General features: G+C 44.1%; 1 long non-coding RNA gene across 1 annotated transcript; it reads left to right on the top strand.

Moving 5' to 3' along the window:
• The first annotated feature begins 215 nt into the window (after positions 1-215).
• On the top strand, positions 216-13,126 carry LOC134444090 (uncharacterized). The gene is made up of 4 exons (XR_010033866.1): positions 216-342; positions 924-1,015; positions 1,163-1,256; positions 12,928-13,126. It is a non-coding gene; the product is annotated as an uncharacterized LOC134444090 (long non-coding RNA).
• The last annotated feature ends 5,689 nt before the right edge of the window (positions 13,127-18,815 follow it).

Below are 18,815 nucleotides of genomic sequence, written 5' to 3'. Positions count from 1 at the left end.
CACACACGCACACACGCACACCACACACACACACACACACACACACACACACACACACACACACACACACACACTTCACGCACACACACCCACACACACAACACACACACACACCCACACACACTATCATATTTATAATGGCTTGGCAGCCCAACTACCTTAACCTTTCAGTTTTCCAGGCTGTGTAAATCGTGTGTAAATGTTTTGCAGACCTGGTTAAGGAGAAGAGTAGTGTGTCCTGTCTATGATATGCCCAAAACAACCATAAAACCGCAACTACATCGCTCATCTTCAGACGACCATTTACTAAAAGCCAAGGCTATCGGCAGGTAACATTATAAAGTAAGGCATGTCATGTAATAACTTTTGGGAATATTAAAGGGTACCTTCAGCCAATTTCAACATGGCAGTTGTAATGCTCATACTACAATGGATTTGAGGTGGTGTTTTTTTTTTTTTTTTCCTTTTGTTTCTTAGCCTTTTCTGAGATCCTGGTCAGTGGTAATGGGGGCAGGTGTTTGTTTTTAAATTTCAAAGAAACCATCTGTTTAATATCCCAAAAATATCACAAAAAACGGTTATGTAACATCAGCAGACAACTAGCAAACAGCGATGATAAAACATTTAGAAAACATATTTTATGAGTAGGCCGTGATGTTAAGATTTTTTAAAAATGGTAAACAAAAGCTGCCCCCATTAGAATGGCTCACCACTGAACCTGAGGGCCAAAAGAAATGCCGAGCATCACCGTGGGTACTGACAAGGTCACGGGTTTAACGTGGAGAGCAATACAACACAGCATCTTGAAATTGGCATTGGGAGTGCTCCTTTAAGGACATGATTGCACTAAGCGGATATACAAATGTTAATATGATTGTACAACAGAGTGTATTTGAGCGAGTATGCATGTGTGTTATTTACAGGTTAATTGTCCTTTGAAATGGAAAATGTTTTGTGATATCACCTAAGAACACAGAGAAAATCGACCCTCTGCAATGAGAATCACATGTGCACCGTAAGCATCAAAACCTTGCTTTCCTCCACCTCCTACATTCATAAAATTGGAATAATGTGAAATAATTAAGACATGCCCCAACTCGTGTTCTGAATAGACAGTGAAATGATGATTGCTATTGTTTTTCCTGCGGTGAGATTATTTAAGGCTTGTGTCTAACAGCAAAGAGACAAAAGCAGCTCCCCGCTGCCGAATTCTCGGAAAGCCAGTTTGGCAACACTGCCAGATGGCTCCCTCTAAGGTTAGAAACACACACACACACACAACACACCAACACACACACCAACACACCACACACACACACACACAACTAGCCACTAAACAAACACAGTTTCTTAGGTGGATGGACCAAATGCAAGACATGGAGATGATACGTATTGAACAGCGTCCGACGAGGTGTCCCGAATATCAAGGGAAATAATGGACGAGGCCGGAGCGTTTTCTTCTAGAACAGCCGATGGCGCAAGCCCGAAAGGGCTGTTCGCTTCGCGCAAGTCCATTTTCCCTTGATATCCGGACACACCGAATGAATGGCCGGCTATTTTATTCCGCTTATCACACCGGTTACCAGCATTTAAGTAGTATTATTATTTATTAATATGGTTGATTCTAAGGCTTGGTGAGGGAGAGACGGTAGAGTCCACTACTGGAGATGCTGTCTGGCACGTTCGTTGCTTATCGGGTACCACTTCCAAATCCTTGAAGTGAGACGCGCCTCTATCCTGGACACAGTGTGTTTTTTGTAATTGTGACGCTGTCGCAGAAATTGGGCAATAGAATTGACGGTAGTGGGTGTTTTGATCTTGACAACCCAGAAGATTGCGATAGAATTAGTAGACATAGAATAAGTAACAGGCGGTCTTGACTCGACAACCAGATGCGATAGAGACTAACGACTCGACGGTCTTGACCTGGACACAACAGACAATGATGCGATTAGTAGACACTTAGTATAACTGCACTTCGCCAGAAAGTTAGGAAAGAAAAAAGAGCAACTTGGACGACCCCGCACGCGTCCGCATGAGGTACTTATCATAGGTGCCCCTGCTACCGCGGGAATATAAAGGACACCTGCTAAGCCAATCAGAAGACGTTTCCGTCTTCTGCTCACTGGGTGATGCTAAAAACGATATGTAGTCATAATGAACACTTGGAATTTGATGAGTTGACATGTAGAATTCAGGATTGGTGACAATTGTAATTCATTTTTGACATGGGCAGCATGAATTCTGGAAAGAAACCTGCTAAAGATACCTCATTACGCAGTGTAATGCGCCTGTAAAATACACATCACACACACGAGAAACACGCACCAAACACACCCCCCACACACACACACACAAAACCACACACACACACCAACACACACACCAACACACAAACACCCCACAACACAACCCCCACCACACACACACACACACACGCACACACAGCCGTGCACATGCGCCCCCTAGTGCACAAGTAGCTTTTCTGTCAGAGGGGTTGATACCTTTTCCGCTGGGGACTAGGGAAGGCAACACCCACGATACGTTTAGAACGATCTATACACACACGTTGTCCCTTCTTTCTTGTCTCTCTTTTCGTGGTGTTTTGCACAAGAACGTGCGCTACAGCATAATGCATAATGTAGCCTACATTATACATTGAAATCTGTATTCCTTGTAGTAGTGTCCTGACTGCTAAGGGTCGCAATATTTAATATTATACAAATATTTTCCTCCTCTATACTTGCCCATTACCCGTTCGATCATGTATTGAAACAAATGAGAGCAATTGTTTTATTTATTATTTTTATTTGGACCACCACACAACAAACATGAGCCTCTAATCATACAGCATTCAAACTTTCAAATTATCCAATCTTTTTAAAATGCCTTTTGTAACCTTTTCACCAAAGTGGCTGTTAATAAAAATTGAGAAACAACAAAGTAGGTATCACCCGATTACAACCAACCAACTTTTTCGATATGTGTATCGCAAGCCGTGATATCCCGAGTATCGATACATTTTCGATATAACGTATAAACCGAGTCTCAAAGGTTTACTTGGATGTACTGGAATAGTTACCAGAATGTAAAGCCATTGTCAAAGGTGCGTGAGACTGTCCTCTTGGGACTAGGGGAGGGGCAAACAATACTACCGCAATTGTACACACACACAACAAACACACACACACACACACACACCACACACAAAACCACACACACACACACACACACACACACACACTCACTCACACACCACAGTGCACCTGGCTAAAAGTATTTTCATGTGCTGTCCTGTTGTCACAGTCATCTCTGCTCCAATTTTCACCTGTGCTAAACTGGTCAAGGGCTCCCTGTACGGGCACCATGGAATTCAGGAAAGAAAACTGCCCTAGATATATTTACACACGTGCACCTGTGAACGGGGCACACACACACACACACCACACACACACATAACAAACACACCACACTACACCACCACACACACACACACACACACACACACACACACACACACACACACACACACACACACACAGGAACTGGTATGAGGAACGTCCCCACAGGTGCTGTTTTCATACAAATCTTCCCTCAGGGTACTCAAACAGTTTCTGCCATTAATATGTGGTATTTATGCCAGGAGAACACAGTCACAGTCACAATGTTCCATAATAGATCTTCTTCAAAAGGCATAGCAGCATCAAAGCCGATAATCGTGTAGTTAGAGCCAGTCTTCTAAGAGGACCACAGGGGAGCCTTCAACGTTTACCATCGGAAGGCTGTGTGAACGACGTGAGACACGGATTTAAAGGCCATTGGTCAAAGGGGTTACGATTACTTACCTCCGGGACTAGCATGGATGGCAAAACACAAAGTGGAGGTTGTGGCCCCAGGTATGAGTAACTGCCACAGGTGTTATCAGACCCAGACCACACACACACACACACACACAACCCAACACATACAACACACACACACACACACACAACAGACACACCAACACACACACACACACACACACACACAACCCAACACATACACACACACAACCCACACACACAACGGACCCCACACCAACACACACACACACACACACGCGATTGACCCACGTATGAGGAACTCCCACAAAAGTGTTGTCCACACAAAACTTCCCTCAGGCCTCAAAAACAGTTGCCTGCATTATAAGTAGTATTTAAGCAAGGGAAACACAGTTCACACCGCGTCCTCTGTCATTTTGGTCAGCCTGTGTGACATTCAGAAGAGCACGGGTTTCACAGCTGAAATATAACAACAGCAACAACAAAAATCAACCAAAGCGCCTTACCATTCATCCTTTCCAGTATTGGTATAACATCAAAAACCATACATGATGGTGATAATCACACATCCAACAGAATCTTCATCAGCTTTGGATCCCGAATCCCAAAAAACCACATGGAATTGTAGAGGAAGGGAAGGATCTGACACCACTGCTGTGCCAATAATAGGCCGCTACTTTATTTGATTGGTACACAATTTTTTTCCATCATAGATTAGTTCTTTTGGCCATAACAACATCAAAACATACATTCAAGAACACTAACATTGCTGTTTTAAAATTCAGCAGCAAGACAGATAGCACAACAAAGGCAGACACCGCTTTGAAAACCACAGAGCAGGCAGGAAACACACCAGTAGTAGTTTTAAACAACACCATTTCAACGTGATGTTAAATCACAATTACCAAAAAGCGGGGGAATGAAGTATGAATATTATATAGCTTTATTGTTTTAAAAATACAGTTATTAGTATGTTTGGGAGGTGTGTAGACAATGGCTCAAATTGGTGTATGTGTGATTGCGATGATTGAAAGTGTAATCTGTCATACGCATGATATGTATCGTGAGCGTCATTACGTGGAAGCTAAGACTTCTGGGAATTATAATGTAATATATCCATTGAAGGGCATGCTAGGAGCGTTTACGAGTTATGTCCGTGTTACTATCCCTGAGTTATTAATAAAAAGGACCCTAATGGTTAAATACAGCCCTGGCATTTTCAGGACATGGGTGGTCAAGACGTGGCCCAGATGGACTGCAGTGAATCGACGCGAGGAGGCCAAGGGAAGAGAAGATTCGCCTGAAAGGGGTAAAACGAAGAACGACCGGATGGGCACAAAGTAGTGCACGCACCCGGAATCGTTTGACTTCACCCATAGGCCGCCGTCCCGCATGGCCGGTATGGAGGGACAACGATTCCTCTCTCCGCTATAGAATTGCTATGAAACGCGACAAACGAGGACCTGCGGAAATTCAAGTTAAACACTCTACTCTAAGCGATGCGGTAAGGGGGGGAGGGGGCTGAACCCATTTTCATTACTTTCACCACATTTCGGAATGAGTGAGATTGAGGATTTTACTATGAGGAAACAATGAAAAATTCGACGAACATTTTGTCCCTAAAACGGGATGTGAAGTTATATCCACCGAGCGGGGAATGCTTTCACAAGCACGCCTCACCGAGGCATGGTGTTGACAGAGGCAGCGTGGAGGCCGAGTTCGTGAGACCACTTGTCTGATACTGGCGGAGTATTGAGAGCTTCCGTGGACGATTTGAAAGACGAGCAGGGGATAACAGGGGGACCCGCAGCGTCATCGGATTAGGCGGACATGGACAGTATACACAAAAAAACTGCAGTTGGGAGCCGGACCTTGACTTTGTAGAAAAAGCTGTATCACCCATGCTCGCGTCAGGCGGCTTATCAAGGCAACAAAGCACCCACCAGATCAACCAGAGCAGTGGAAGTAAGGGAGGCAAATTTACTCGGCTTTCAGCCAAAAAACATTCAAAAATTACCGAGTGAGAAAAACAAAAGTAATGACCTAAAGCACAAAAGTGGGGCACAAGGGCAAAAAATGGAACATTTGCATGCCAGCGAGGTTGGCAGAGTGCACCGATTTTTGGAGCATGTCCAGTCACACCGGCAAAACAGTTTTGCCGCAAATGCCAGAGGTAAAAAGGGACATTTTTTGACGCTATGTGCAAAAACGAAAGCTGTGGCGGTGCAGTCGGCAGCTGCTAACAGTGCACCTCCAGTGATAGAGGCAGCTATGGCTACTAGGAAGCCATTACTGAGGGACCAACGATGTGCGACGAGGCCCAAGTGGCTTGTTATAGATCTGCAAATTAAAGGGGGGAACAGCCGGTGCAAATTTAGGATTGGAACACGGCGCCAGATTATTACAGTGAGATTGCAAGGTAGCACAGACATGCCCAGCAGCCTGCCCCAGCGCCTGCTGTGATTTAAAAGGACACAAAAGGCTGATTTTCACTCAGTTCCGGTCCGGATGGGAAACGTGGATTGCAAAGGCAAAATTCTTAGCAGAGACTGAGGAGAACGTGGTGAGTCTGAAAAACCACCAATTCCCTGGATTTATGTGTGTGAGGGCCCATTCACCACCAACCAACTGCTGGGTAGGGGGAGAGAAGAAATGAATAGCTTCTTGAAATGGGGTCTGATTCGGCAGAGTTGGATGGATTGATTGAAACTATGAGGATGGTTTTTGGAGTAGATATTTGGACCTTTTGAATGGTGAGCCTGTGAAATGATTGTAGCTCCAGCGACGCATTTTAAGATGCCACTTTCGCTATAGCCTCGCCACGCCGCCGTCCGCATTCCCTTCCCGATCATGCCTCAGGTGGTGTGTTGAGGAGCTGAGGCGCCTATGCAGTTGCTCTTGGGGACACTCATCGTAGAAGGAGGTGCACGAAGCCCCACAGACTGGTGCGCGCCCCCCATGGTGCCAGTCCATCCAAAAAGAACAAAACGCCCAGAGAATATGTGTGGACTTGAAAAACAAACTAAACAAAGCTGTGTTTGAAAACGATGAGCGATTCATCCTGCCTACACTAGAGGACATTTGCGCCAGCACCAACGCTCTCAGGGGCCACATCCCCCCCAAGTTGTGGTTCTCCACTGTGCCGACGCTTCCAGTGGATTTTTGGCAAATACCATTAGATGCCCAACAGCAGGAGGCGTTCACGACATTCCATCACGCCGGTGTGTGGGGTCGGTTCTGTTTCCGGAGGGCGCACCATTTGGCCATAACCTCGGCCCCAGAGAAGATTTTCCAGCAGAATGAATGAGTGCCCCTCTGAGGGGACCATGACGGCGCCGTGGGTCCGTTTCATGGATGACAGGTCCTGAGTCTTCAGGCAAGGACAGAGAGGACCACGCACTAAGAAGATCTTCGAAAGCGTGTGCTGGAGTGGGGCCGATCCGAGCGTCTCGGATCTGAAGCTCAAACCCGCCAGTAAGTGCCGCAGTTTTGGAACAATCTGAGATCCAGTACTATTGGCCATTGTTGTGATAGGCAAAGATTGGCCATTAGGGCGGGCAGGAGAATCTGTGGCAATTATGAGAAATGAATGAGAGTAAAAAAGGTGCAGATGCACTAAACAGAGTCATTACACGCGAGCCCCCCACAACACAAAACAGGAGCTACGCCAGACCCATCGGGAAGCCATGTCAACCTACTTGGGGAAAAATTCCTCCCTTGCCCTCTCATCTGTCATGCGACCCCCTCAACAGCCTGCTGAAAAAGGACGCGCGCGTGGGTTGTGGGGAGAGGCACAGGAGAGGCGTTCAAGAAGGTAAAGCAAATGCTGACCCTCACTCCAGTACTGGCGTACTACGATGCATCCAGACCTAACGTAGTCAGTAGCTGCGCCAGCAGCTACGGTCTGGGAGGATGACGTTGCTACAGGACGCAGCGGGGATGGACTACGACCAGTGCCTTCTGTTCCAGAACGTTGACAGAGACTGAGAGACGGTATTCTCAAATCGAGAAAGAGTGCCTCGCCAGCGTATGGGCATGGGCGGCGGTTTCACCAGGTATCTGCAGGGAATGGAGAAATTCTGTTTACAGACAGATCACAAACCGCTCTTCCCTCTCATAAAAACTCATATGACCTCGACAAAGCACCTGTGAGATGTCAGCGGCTAGCTGATGCGTCTCATGAAGTTCAACGCCGACGCCAGTGCATGTCCCAGGGAAGCAACGTGTTGTGGCAGACAACACCGCGGTCGCGCAACCCCTTGCCAGACAGAGACACGTCGGACACGGAAGAAAAGGTCAAAGCCTACGTACAAGCCGTGATCGAGTCAAGACCAATCACAGGAGACAGACTTGGACGCGATTAGGTCAGCCACTGACCATGACACTGATCTACAGACTGTCATCCGCTACACACCAGGGCCGGCTGGCCAGGTCAGTTATCACGCATTCCACACCACAACTACACGAGGTTCCATGCTGCTAGGGCACACTTGTCAGTAGCAGAAGGACTTCTTCCTGTATAATGACAGGATTGTCATTCCTCGCTCTCTGCGAGCAGATGTACTGTCCCAGGCTACACAAAGGCCATCAGGGGCTTACCAAGTGTCGCGCAGAAGGGGCCAGCATGTCGGTGTGGTGGCCAGGGATAGGCCCACGCCATCACCAAAATAGTGAGTATGGTACATGTGAATTCTGCTAAGAACAAGCCTACGCAGCGGCGGGAGCCACTGATAACCGGGCCCCTGCCCAGTGTGGTCCGTGGCAAAGGGGATTGCCGCTGACCTCTGTGAACAAGATGGTAAGCAGTACCTCATTGTTGTGGACTATTACTTAGCGGGACATTGAAATAGCACAGCTGACTACCACTACCAGTCAGCAAGTGATAGATCGCCTGAAAAGCATTTTGTGCGAGGTGGGGTATACCCTTGGAGCGGGTTTCAGATAACGCTACCCAGTTCACTTCAGCTGAGTTCCAAGCATTCAGTGAGCAGTACAACTTCACACACACTAAGTCTGTCCCCATTATCCACAAGCAATGGGAGCTGCCGAGCGGAGCGTTGCCACAGCAAAGCGTGCATACTGCGGCAGCCAGAACCCTCACCTAGCCCTTATGAGCTACAGGGCTACACCAATCACCGCAACAGGCCAGAGTCCAGCTCAACCTCGCCACCATCGGACGACACAGCTCAGGACAACTGTTCCAGTCCTGCCCTGCACAGCTGGCCCCGAGTCCGTTGACACCGACGCTGTGAGGAGCAAAGACCAAACAAGCCCAAAAAAGTGCCTACCGCTTCTTCTACAACAAGCGGCACTCGGCTCGTCCCGTACCTGTAACTGGCGTCAGGTCAACGCGTCACCTCAAGTTGGACGGCGAGAAAAGGCTGGAAGACTCCAGCAAAGTTCATCGCGCCAGGCACCTGAGCCCAGGTCCTACTACGTCCACAACAGGGACCAAGGGACATTCACCCGTCGGAACGCCGAATACATCCAGGAAGTGCCGGGGTCACCCAGAAAGGTCACTGCATCAGAGACTAGTGACCCAAAGCCGTTCCAGTGACCCGGGCTCCCCTTCTCTTCCTGCGGTGGGGCCTGTCCACTCCGGGTCCCACTGGGTGTCCAAAGCTACCGCCAACCACACCCAAAAAGGACCTGGGAGAGTTACTAACCCTCCTGCCTGGTTTAAAGGACTATGTGCCTAAATAGACCTGAAGGTGGTAAGGAAACAAAAAAAAAAAGGGAAAAAGTGAAATGTACAGAAACGCAATATGGTTTTCAATGTTTGAATGTTTTATGTTGCAGATTCTTGACCAGGTTGTGATAACTACTGGGAGTTAATGAGTTTAACAGTTTTTAGTAGAGTTCAATTGTTTAATGGTACCTAATGAAAGAAGTAAGAATGACAGTAACAGGAATTGAAGTACTAACCAGCCATTTAGTGTTATGCTTTATTACAGGTGTTATTTTTGAAGTAAGATGCTGGGATATTTAAGTTATAAACAAGGTGCATGATTTAATGGTAATGATTTACTTTACTAAGGGGGGAGATGTGATGCGATTAAATAGGTTAATCTGTCATACGCATGATATTCGTGACGTCATTACGTGAAGCTAAGACTCTGGGAATTATTAATATATCCATGAAGATGCTAGGAAGCATACAGTTTATGTCCGTGTTATCCTGAGTTATTAATAAAAGACCTCAATGGTAAATACAAGCCTGGCATTTTCATGACAGTATGTCAGGCCTGATCTTCATTATAGTAAAATATATGAGTCGACAAATTAGCGTGCAGAAGGCATTGTGGTGTGGATATATTTAACACAAGGGAAGCAGGGCTGGACTGGAGAAACAAAATGGCCCAGGCATTTTGGCCCCAGACCGGCCCCTCATAATCAGCGGAGCACAATCCGACCTACTTATTGACCAAAGCGGCCTATGCGAAAGGCGCAATATTCATGCATGAATCTCTCTTTCAGCTACCAGAAAACACCAGAAATGTGCGCTGACTATATCAACTATTAATTTAAAAGAATCTTAGTTTGGGGCAGTGGTTTAGAAAATGCAATAGATGACCACACTCACAGCAAAAGTAATCTAGGCCTACTCTACTTCTCTCTCTAACTCAACCTCATCCTGGCCTGGTTTGACTAGATGAGAAGAGGGAGATAGATTATTTATCACAATGTATGCAGCACTTGCTAAATAATCAAATTAATATAGTATTCAGTGTATGCCTACTCATAAATTGACCTAGATTAATGTTAAATTGAAGGTTTCTTCTAACAGGTGTATTAGAAAGAGGGTTAAATTCCTGTTATCAAAATGCATCTCTCATTGCATAAGGAAGCTACTTTAATAGCTTGAATGAGAAAGGAAATCATGAACTAACTGTAGCCTATCACCACAATGTTTTAGTGTGTCAAATCATTTTCAAAGAAAGCATTAACATAGGGCCTACTGAAGTTTCAAAATGAGGTAGTGCGGAAAGTGTAAGTGTTTACATATAAAATAGTCTCGATAAAACTGTATCAAAAGCTTATTCAAAAAGAAATGCTTCAATCATTTATCATTTCTAATTGCCCTGGATAAAATAACAGCAAGAGAAGAGAGAGAGAGAGAGAGAGAGAGAGAGGAGAGAAGAGAGAGAGCGAGAGAGGAGAGAGAGAGAGAGAGAAGGAGAGAGAGAAGAGAGGAGAAAGAGAGAGGACAAACCCCCTCCCTCTACCCCCTTTATGTGTGGGCTGATGTCATTGGAGGAGGGGCCGAGGGCCGTCAGCACGAAAAATTGTGGCCGCCGGTCACATTTTTTTTTAAAACATTAATAAACAATTATTTTTTAAAAACCGACATCACCGGCCCTCTAGGGTCGTCGGCCCACCGGGATTTTTGCCTGGTTTGCCAGATTACCAGTCCAGTCCAGCCCTGCAAGGAAGCATCTGAACTTTTTGAATGTATTAGCATCATTTACATTACCGGTATTTTCCCTGCTATGCTAATTGGTTCTATTTTCATTTTATGTTAATTAGGGCTTCTCGGCAGGAGTTGAAGTAGCTTCCCTGAAATATTTCAAATAACTTCTGTGAAATGGATTCCATTTGCAAAGTACATCAATCTTGTTTACAGTCAAACTTGTCTACTGACTAGTTAGAAGGGACTTTTACTGGGAACGTATACACACATAGCCACCACAGCATTAACGTCTGTTTCCTGCACCACCGGTAGTGATGAATTTTTCCATAATTATGGGAGATCAGCCCATTGATCCGACAGCGATTAGTTCAAGAACTCAATAGTCCGAACTTCGATGTCTCAATGTTATTGCCATTTGGGTCTCGGAGCGTCAATTTCACAGCTTAGATGAAAGGAAATAGTTTGTTGGATTTCGTTGTGAGCTTCAAATCATGAATTAATCCAGATTCTTTTCTATTTCCTAAAAAAAATATTTTAGCACAGTATTTCCAAACCTTGGGGTCAGGACCTTACGGGGTCGCAAATGTTATCCTCCCCAAGTGCTTGTGGCACCGTGATGGTGTCACAAGATGTCATTGACAGCAAAAGTCGAATTCCAACATCTTGCAAAAGCGCAAACTGAAAGTTTTATTGTCCTCATTTGCAATCGGGATGTTGAATGGAGAAAAGTCCCCCAAAATTTGTTGTGACTGACTAGACACAGGGGGACATTTTTATTGTTTAAGTGCGAGGCCACAAGCACATGTTGAGGACCAGAGTCCGGTAATTGGAAAGAACCCAGTAAGTTAGCTGAATAGAAAGAAAAAAGAGTCCAGGTTAAATAATAGAGAAAGATAAACAAAGGAGCCAGTGATGGTCAGAGGTTAGAGCGCCTGGGGAAGGAAGGGAGACGATGGCTTTTATACATGGGTTTACTGTTTGTACACAATCCCTGTTATAGTGATACTGTCCCATTTTTGGAAATGAGTTTATCTCCTTTAGTTAAATAATAGGATTTTACCTTTCTCTTGTACTTCTTAAACGTTCTCTGGGTATGGCAGTGCACATTTTACCTGCAAACTAGCAGTTAACATTGAGTCCTATGGGACCAGTTAGCCGCCAGCTAAAATTTGCACTGCCATACCCAGAGAACGGTTGAAAGTACAGGAGAACAGTAACTATTACTTAACTCAAGGGGAGTAGTAAAATTATCTTATTTCCAAAAATGGGACAATATCTGACTGCGTTGCCCTGGCTGCGTTGCCCTGGCTGCGTTGCCCTGGCTGCGTTGCCCTGGATGTGCAGACTGTTGGAAACTGTTGTCAGTGAAAAAAGTAGCTCAGTAACTGGTTGGCTGCCAGTATTTTGCCCCTCCTCACATCACACATATTTTTAAACAAAAAGAAAAACCCTAAGTATAGCCTCCAACTGCACACACAATTACCCCAACGGGTTCAGCACTGCCCATGCATTGGCAGTCTTTGGGCTGTGGGGGTCACAGGGGGACCTCACAGTGTCTTGAGGAAGTATTTACTGTATTGGGAACTACAGACCTAGCAGAAAGCTGACACTGAGAGGGATGAGTGGTATTGGTTTCATCACCAGTCATGGCATTCATCCATGAATTCACCATTTCTCTTTTTTTTTCCTTTTTAGATCCAGACATATCCAGCTCATCTTCATCAGCCTCCACTGATTAGCGTCTACTGAAGCGACTGCATTTCCATTTGATGTGAATGTTACCAATACCATGTGCAATATGAAGTATATACAGTATATACATCAAGGTTGAAAATGATGTGCTTTTGTGTAGTTTGTAATACTCATTTGAAATGCAATAAAGATACATTATCACATTTTTTAAAGTTTCTTTTTTCAAATGATATGAGTTATACAATGAGACATAAAAATGCCCCTTTGAGGATTTGTTTGTGACATCGGTATGATATAGCAAAAGGATAAAAACATCCCGCTACACCAGGGCTATTAAAATGGCGACCCTGGGGCCAGATGCGGCCCTTGGACGGCAAGGTTCTGGCCCCTGACAAGCCCCTTGAAATACAGAATCGGAATTTAGAGATAAAAGTACGGGATGTTGAAATGCAGGAAGAAATGGAAAACTTTCTGGGGGAGGACCCCCAGACCCCCCACCTCAATGAAGTGTCCCATATTTTTTTTAATTGACTCTTGGCAACCATAATGCCTACGTATAGTTCGGCCCCTTCACTGGGAGGAATTTGAAAAACTGGGCCTCGTTGACATTTAATTGAATACCCCTACAGTACACACACACACACACACACACACACAATTGTGTTCTGCAAATATTCTTCCTGTCCTCAAATCAAGTGATGTCTGTTTTAAAATGTTGTGAAATGGGCAAGAGAAAAATAATCTATAAAGTGTTGGAGAATGTACATCACCGAAGGAATTACTGAATAAACTACAATATGTACACTATGTTATGTCCTCTGCATCACCATATAATATACAGCAGGGGTGAGGAACCTTTTTCTCATTCCAGTGGCCACTTCAAGTTCCTCCAAGGGCCGTAAAAATCCTCCAAGGCCTACTATGAACACCAACCAGGATTTCCCCCCTGCACGTTAGGCCTGTATTGAAGGCGGCCACATTTGTTTTTTTTGCCCTTGCCTGAGTGTGGTTTGAGCAATATTACTGATCAAATCTCATAAAGACAAATGTTGCATTTAATGTGGCCACTAAAAAGTAGGCTATACAATGGAATTTTTTTTTAATTCTCACATGATAAAATTCTCCAGAAGTTTTGAAATAGATATTCAAAATGATATGCCATCTATAGATCTATTTATAAGGTACTGTATCTGTTAACAGTTGAAACTGTATTCAACTGTTAATGAATACTCTGCTGAATAAATGAGAGGGGAAACCTTCCTGAATAGATGAAGGTTAGCTGACATATGTTACACTAATAATTTTTATAATTAAAAATACAAAAATCTGTTTGCCATATAGGCTACCTGTGACAGCAATGAGTACGTCATGCAATCCGCTCATATGGTTTCAAATATCTTTGCTGACAACATAAAACTTACCTGTCTTTCCACCCAGGTTTTATTTTATCAATATTATTTTAACTAAAACAAAGAAAAGAAAACACATCACACCAGTACTTAGGTCAACAGCTCAAAAACCAACCTGACATGCCACTTTTTATTCTATGGGATTTTAATCATTGCAACCTGAGCAGCGCACTACCGGGATTCCAGCAATATGTAAAAGACAATACAAGGAAGGACAAAATACAAATGCTTTGGAAATGTTGACAACGCATATGCTGCTAAAATCAGACCGCCACTCTCAAACTCTGATCACAACACCATTCACTTAGTCCCCGTGTTCAAACCGGCAATTAAAGAAATTAAACAAATCACAAAAGCAGTTAGTGTTTGGGCGGACTGTTATAAAGAAAAACTGAGTGGCTGTTTTTTATGCGACGGACTGGGAAGTTTTCCACCAGGAGGAGAATCTGGACTATCTGGATGTGATTGCGGATTATATACATTTTTGCATGGAGGCAGTGGTGTCGAAGAAAAACATAAAAATGTACCCTAATGATAAGGACTACATCACACCCGACATCAAAGAATGCATTAACCGTAAAAAGCGGGCCTTCAAGAATAAGGACACAATCGAGCTGAGAAGCGTCCAGAAAGAACTTAACTGGAAACTTAGAGAGGCACGAGAACAACACAGACTAAAGATCAAAGAAACATTCCTAAATAAGGACACAAAAAAGATATGGGACTCAGTGAAGGACATGACCAATTTTAATAATAGGGCACGGACACTTAATGTTTGCAATGAACTGGAGCGTGCAAATGAGTTGAATTTATTTCATAAAAGGTTTGACATTAAAATGTAAATCATATGGCTTCAAGTCCACTATGGCATGATAACATAGATAATGAACAATTAGTTATTGATATCCCCACTGTTGTGAGAGCATTCAGAGCTTTACATACAAGGAAAGCCAGTGGGCCGGATGGGATTTCAACATTCATCCTGAATGATTTTGCGCAGGAACTTGCACCAGCTTGGGGCCCTCTGTTCCAGCTCTCAGTAAACACACACACAATACCCACAGGGTGGAGGAAATCTATAATAATTCCAGTACCAAAAAAGCCCTGTCCACGGGAGAACAATGATTTCAGGCCAGTTGCTTTAACTTCCGTGGTCAAGAAATCATTGGAGCGTATAATGCTGGAGGAGTTGAGAGGCCAGGTGCAACACCTTCTGGACCCCTATCAGTTCCTTCTGGACCCCTATCAGCGTATAAAGATAGGAGGAGCACTGCTGACGCCTTATGCACCACATCACACCTCACACTCAAACACCTTGAACACCTCAAACAATCGTGCCCCATATTCTTTTAGAGAAACTACAACAAATTAACGTCAACCCGGTAATCATTAAATGGTAGGCCTACAATGGTTTTCTCACCAATATAACAGAACAGGTCAAGATAAACTCCACACTCTCAGACACACTAACGATGAACACAGGGGTCCCGCAAGACTGTGTGAGCTCCCCGTTATTGTTCACACAGTACACAAATGAATACAGAACCCACCACACAAACAATACATCATCAAATTTTCAGACGACACGGCCATTCTTAGTCTACTGACACATGACACTGATTCCTCATACACAGTAAATTGTGTAGTGTTAAAATAACACTTAAAGAGTTAAAATGAACACTGTTCTAGTGTCTATTTGGTCCTGCTCCAGATCAGTGTTAAACACTGGTGTTAGATTTATAGTGTTAAGCTAACACTATAAAGAGTAAAGCAGATTTCGGGGAGCACCCTACTAACAATTTTTAGTTCTAAGAAGGTTCCTGGAACACAAGCCCTTGGTTCCAGTTTAGTTCTGGGTACGTCATGTTTGGTTATTTTTCCGTTCTCACTTGGTTGGCAGGAAAGTTTAATTTTCGTTCCTAGAATGTTATATGTGTAGTTCCCATTCCGTTCCCTTATTGTTCTCTCACTGTCACGTTATTCCTGTTCATGTCATGTTTGTTCCCTTGCCATTCCCATATGGTTCCCTTAACCTTGTTGGTTGCATATTTGGTTCCTTAGACATGCTCCTGATGTCCCCCCAACCTTGTTTATTATTGTGAATGTGTTTTGGTCCTGCCCCACTATCTCTCACCATAGTTGAGGTACCCTGATCATGGTAATTAAGCACCTCCCATCCTCCACCATGACTGAAACACCCTGTGCCTGGCATCAGTTTGCCACACTGCTCTCTTAAGATAATGTTTAAAGTTGTTGAAAAAATGTAAAATGTCTATGTTTAATAGATTAGTCTATGCTGCACTGCACCACAATGTGAAAGAAATATCAGCTGAGCATGTATGAACACAATCTAGTAGGGACTAATACCAAATGTTTTCCTTAATGAAGTTTAAAATATAACCATACCATCTACATCAAGTGCACAGTGGAGCAAGCAAAGTAACATGTGCTGTTACTGACTAGCTCACAAAGCAAGGCACAAGATGTAGCTAACAAATGCCATAAGCCAAAAGCGCCTTTAGCTTGCTTGCAAACATCAAGTGCACAATGGAGCAAACAATGTAACATGTGCTGTTACTGACTAGCTCACAAAGCAAGACACAAGATGTAGCTCACAAATTCCATAAGCCAAAAGCACATTTAGCTTGCTTGCAAAGCAGGTAAACAAGCGCTATGCTGTGCCATGCTGACCAGCCAGCAGGCAGGCAGGCAGGCAAATATTTAAAGCACTGTGACAGTCCAGGTTTATATACAGGCTCAAGAGTACCATGTGACCAGATTGATTAGGAGTTTTTCAGGTGCAAGCAATTGAGTCATGATATACCAGCCCTAAGTAATTAGGTTTGGCCAGGCGCTGATGGACAGATTGGTTGTGAGGGGCCTGCTTGTTACCGGCAAAGGTGTAACATGATCTCAAGTTATTTCTTTCACTCAACACATCTTTTGTGTGATGTTGTGTGCACAGCCAAACCTTAGATCAACCCAACCAAGTTGAGTTAAATGAATGAAATGGAATAAATAAAAAAAAGATTGTGTACATGATTAAATCTGGAGGAAATACTGTTACTAATATGTAGACGTATATGATTTAATCGGGTGGACAGTCATCATTGCTTATGCTCTGAACAACACAGTATAGACAAAGTTGGGCAGACAAACTCCATCACCTCGAGCAGGCGGGGGCTCTCTGGAGTACTTCTAACTCCACACAATTTAACAACTTCATTTGTCACTGACACTGGAGAGCATCTCACTCCATTTGGTGTTGGAATTACTCCAATAGTGTTAATAAGCCTTAACACTGCAAAATTAACACTGGCAAATTTACTGTGTACTATCAGTCAGAAATAGACAGAGCTGTGCTTGAACAATCTGGTGTTAAATGAAAACAAAACAAAGGAGATTGTCTTTGACCCCGGATCTAGAGGTAATTATGGGGTGGTGACAGTGAATGGGGAGGCAGTGGAGCAGGTCTCCACATACAAATACTTAGGGGTGGTATTTGATTCCCAATTAAAATGGGGTCAGCACATTGAATTCTTAAATGCAAGAATCAGCCAGCGTCTACATTTTTTGAGAAGGCTGAGGGTGTTTGGCATAGCGAAATAAATAATGTTGGCTTTTTACAGGGCCTCCATTGAATCCATAATTAGATATGGGATTATTGTATGGTTTGGGAACCTCTCTGTTAAAGTGAAAGGCAAATTGCAAACTCTCATTAAGAGAGCGGGGAAAATAATGGGCATGCCCTCTCCCACATCATTGCAAACACTATATGATGAAACGGTGAAAAGGCATAGTTTGAAAATCTTAGAGGATAGTAGAGAGTAGAGTAGAGTATCGTTATTGATCCCAGGGGGAAATTAAGGTGTCAAGTAGCATACACACATAAAGACATTGCCCAGAAGACATAACACACATATTACACATAAAAGAATCACTGCTCACTGTTACATACATTTTGACAAGGCATCTCTCTCTCTCTCTCTCTCTCTGTCTCTCTCTCTCTCTCTCTCTCTCTCTCTCTCTCTCTCTCTCTCTCTCTCTCTCTCTCTCTCTCTCTCTCTCTCTCTCTCTCTCTCTCACACACACACACACACATCACACACACACACACACACACACACACCACATATACACACACACACACACACACACACACACACACACACACACACACACACACACACACACATGTGCCTTAGCTGAGTGGCACATAGAAGCCAAGACAAAGTGGCCATAAAGTGTCCAGGAGTGTCCGTAGTCTCTCTGCCTAGTACAATGCCCATTGTATTCCTTTGAAAAAGAGATGGGGGGGTGGGGGGTGTTGTAACACAAGTCGCAACCTGTGTCACTCCACACACACATTCACGCACACACACACACACAAACAACACACACACACTCACACACACACACACACACACACACACACACACACACACACACACACACACACACACACACACACACACACACACA

Source organism: Engraulis encrasicolus, unplaced genomic scaffold (genome assembly GCF_034702125.1).
Source record: "Engraulis encrasicolus isolate BLACKSEA-1 unplaced genomic scaffold, IST_EnEncr_1.0 scaffold_44_np1212, whole genome shotgun sequence".
NCBI classification, from domain to species: Eukaryota; Metazoa; Chordata; class Actinopteri; order Clupeiformes; family Engraulidae; genus Engraulis; species Engraulis encrasicolus.
This window is presented reverse-complemented; position numbering and strand designations above follow the sequence as displayed.